We start from the raw sequence: 3,611 nt of genomic DNA, 5'->3' as shown, positions 1-3,611 counted from the left end.
TGCACAAGCAGTTTCCAAAGCACTGGAGGTGGCCACAGGCCAAAGCTCTTGGGAAGGGAAGGATGAAAGATGCCCAAGGGAAGTACGGGAGGGTGGAAGGAACTGCAGAATCACAGAATCATATAAAGGCCTGAGTTGAAAAGAACTATGATGACCATCCAGTTCCAACCCCCTGCTATGTGCAGGGTCACCAGCCACCAGACCAGGCTGCCCAGAGCCACATCCAGCCTGGCCTTGAATGCCTCCAGGGATGGGGCATCCACAGCCTCCTTGGGCAACCTGCTCCAGTGTGTCACCACTCTCTGTATGAAGAACTTCAACTAAAAAGTTTTTTTCATATGCACACAAATATTATCAGTTACGACCTCATGCGCAATTCATTTCCTGCATGAAAATCAATTATTAAAGTAATCTAGTAAAAATTAAACAGCTGCTCTCAAGGCAGAGGAACTTTGATAAGAGGGAAATGGCAGCTTGATGCCAAGTACATTTGTGTTTGACTTTCTTGAGCACAGCAAGATAAGTGACACACCACTTCAGAGCCCATCAGAACAAAGGTAAAAAATCAGAGGTAGAAAAAATAAAAACTAAAAGTCACCAACAATATTAAAAATTCATACACTGAGGCAGAATTACCCTATGTTCTCAGTCCTTCTCAAGGGCTGTCCATGTAATTTTAATTCTAAATAAGGAATAACAAGTCAGTAATGGTTCACAGTGAGACCGCAACCTAGCTTTACCCAGCTGCATGGGATGTGGCTTTGGTTCACACAGTTACTTTAACTACAGACTTTTCAGGCTCCCAAATATTTACTGATATTTATCAACACGGAACTTTACATGTTTATATAGATTAAGTAGTTTGAAACAGTTACCTTCAAGAACTATGGAAACCTAAGACAAGTGAATTTTGTGTCCATGAATCATATGATGGAGAAGAAAAAAAAAAAAAGAGGCAGGGATAATCTGTGTAAAAATGGAACTGTATCTCAAAGAAAAGATCTTTAAAGATCTGTTGCAAGGAAAGCAACACTCCGCTCACTAAGTATTATTAGGGTTATTATGGCTGTTAATCATACACCAGGCTGCTAATGGGAATCAACTCAGTGTATCTGAAACAATATAACTGCTTTCCAACCACATCTATAAACCAATCTAAAAGGGGAAGTTGTACAAACTTACACACAAACAAAACAAAGATGACAGAACCTGCATGTGCTACTTTTAGTTAGGAGAGGCAGCAAACACTGCTGGTACCAGTTCAGTCCTGATAAGCAGGACAGACAAAATTCATTTGAACAATCTCAGTGCACACATTAATACCTGAAATTATAAGTCTGATATTATGTCTCAGTGTAAGAGCAGCCAACTCAGAAGTATAATGCATAAGGGAAACCAGTTAGCCCAGGGAACCTAATAGAAGGATGTCTTTATGTTGAGAAAGATCACCGTCTCAAATTCAGTTCCTACAAAGAATGAATACAACAACACTTGGAAGGCAGCATACCACACAGAAGTAGTGCCATTTGTTTATAAGGAAAACAAATCAGTCAAGACTATCTTTCTATAAAAGTCTGTTCCAATCTCATTGCTATCACAACAAAAACAGGAGTAGGCACACTGCAGAACTCTGTTTTCCTGGTATTTACACCTGCACTCTCAATCCCTCCCTCTCAACATCTCACAATACCTTCAATTCATTACACATTCCCACTGAAATATTTCCTAGTCTTTCTTCACATACTTTCCTCACAGACCTCAGCAACTCCAGGCTCTCCTGCATCTCTGACCCATCTTTGCTCAGTCTGCCAGCTGTCTGCAAAGGGGTAGCCCACTGCAGCATTTAATTAACACCAATCAATGGATTCAACAACGATCGAGAGAGACAGGGCAAGGGACACATACAGCAACAAGTTTCCTAACACTGCTCTTTAAGAACCTATGCTAATAAATTGATTATTCTCTTGAACTATGATTTTCTCTTTTCTCTTAAAATAGAAACTGCAGTTGCTGCTTCTCAGCGGCACTGAGAAGAGTCTTCTTGACTACAGAGCTGTTGCATAAGAATGCTGAATGTTAACTCATGTGAATGGAATGATCCACAGACACTAAATCACATCATCTTTGAGCAGCTCCATTCAGAAAACAAGCACAGCGCACAAGTGGTGGAAAGGAAACAAAACAACCTTCAAAAATCCTAAGAATGAATATCGCTAATGTAATACTCTCCCATCATTAGAAGTTGTTTTGAAAAAATTCCACTGTAGACACTAATACAGCCCTCACACAGTAATTGCTGGTGTGCAGTCTCTTTGAGCAATGTAATTGTCACACATTCTTCTTTCCATACGCAGAAGGCTTTGGTGACAGCTGGGGGTACTGGGAAACAGGCTGGAAGACTGCAGCAGCACACAGACTCAAAGGAGTAAGATTTATGTACAAATAAAATGGAGAAGCAAATAGCTTTCAAAGTTTAATCGTGAGGTGAGACACACACAATATCAAATTTGATGGAAATTTTCACTTTTATACGTTTGAAAAAGGTAACAAAAGCATAATGTCCCCAAACCATCTGCTCCTTGAAAAAGGAAACAAAAGCCTCCAAAAACCTCTGTTCCTTGTAGGTTCTGACAGCAAAGTGAATACAGGAAAGCCATAAAGCAGGCAGTAAGGTCACTTAAACAGACAACAGGAGCTATTTTGCTTCAGGGAAGAATTAAGTTTCCTGGGCATCCCTGAACCTGCTGACCTTGTGGGTCACACCTGTAAGTCAACCGGAACACCCTGGGGTTTCTGTGGTTGCATTCCCTGAGAGGAAACCTTACTATTCTGAGTATTTTCAAGAGTCATTTCTCATCCAACTGGGCTTTCACAAAACAAAACAACTCATAAAAGAAGCTGGCAATGTGTCGGTATTACCTCAGCTTCAAACTTTGAAAGCCAGAAATGGGGCTTCCCTAGACTCATAAGTGGGGATCAGGGTGCTGATAGCAGTTATGGGGTTTTAGGACAGGCATATCCCACCACAGGAGTTGCCCAGACCTATTCACTTCAGCCCTATGAGTTCCACTTTCCATTTTCCCAAACTCAAAGCAGATCACAGTCCAGGTCCAGCACCAGGGTTGTTCTACTGTGGAGGAATGGAACTAAAAATGTTTCTTAAGTGCACTCAGAACTGAGCGTTTGGTGTCAGACTGAAAGGCTGACAAAGAGATAGGGCTTGGAAAAGGGCATTTCTGGTCACAGGAATGGTAAGAAAAGATGAAAATAGCTTTTAGCAATCAAGAAAAAATGGACAAAATCTTTAGAACCTCGGTTGGAATGACACAAATTTCCAGCTCATGACGTACCATCATGGTATTTCACTCTTGTATGACTGGTATTCCGAGTTTCTATTTGCTACGGGAGAGCCCCGTCCCTCCTTCCATAGGGAAGAGGACAGGCACAAATAAAGAAGATGATGACAAAATACTAAAAACTCCTCGAGAAAAAACAGAAGTTGCACCTCATAAATACGTCGCGGTGGGGACGGTGTGCCCAGAGCCACATCCAGCCTGGCCTTCGAATGCCTCCAGGGATGGGGCATCCACAGCCTCCTTGGGCACCTGCTC

This window comes from Meleagris gallopavo, chromosome 5 (assembly GCF_000146605.3).
Source record: "Meleagris gallopavo isolate NT-WF06-2002-E0010 breed Aviagen turkey brand Nicholas breeding stock chromosome 5, Turkey_5.1, whole genome shotgun sequence".
Lineage (NCBI taxonomy): Eukaryota > Metazoa > Chordata > Aves > Galliformes > Phasianidae > Meleagris > Meleagris gallopavo.
The sequence above is the reverse complement of the archived record's forward strand: the minus strand, read 5'-3'. Positions refer to the sequence as shown.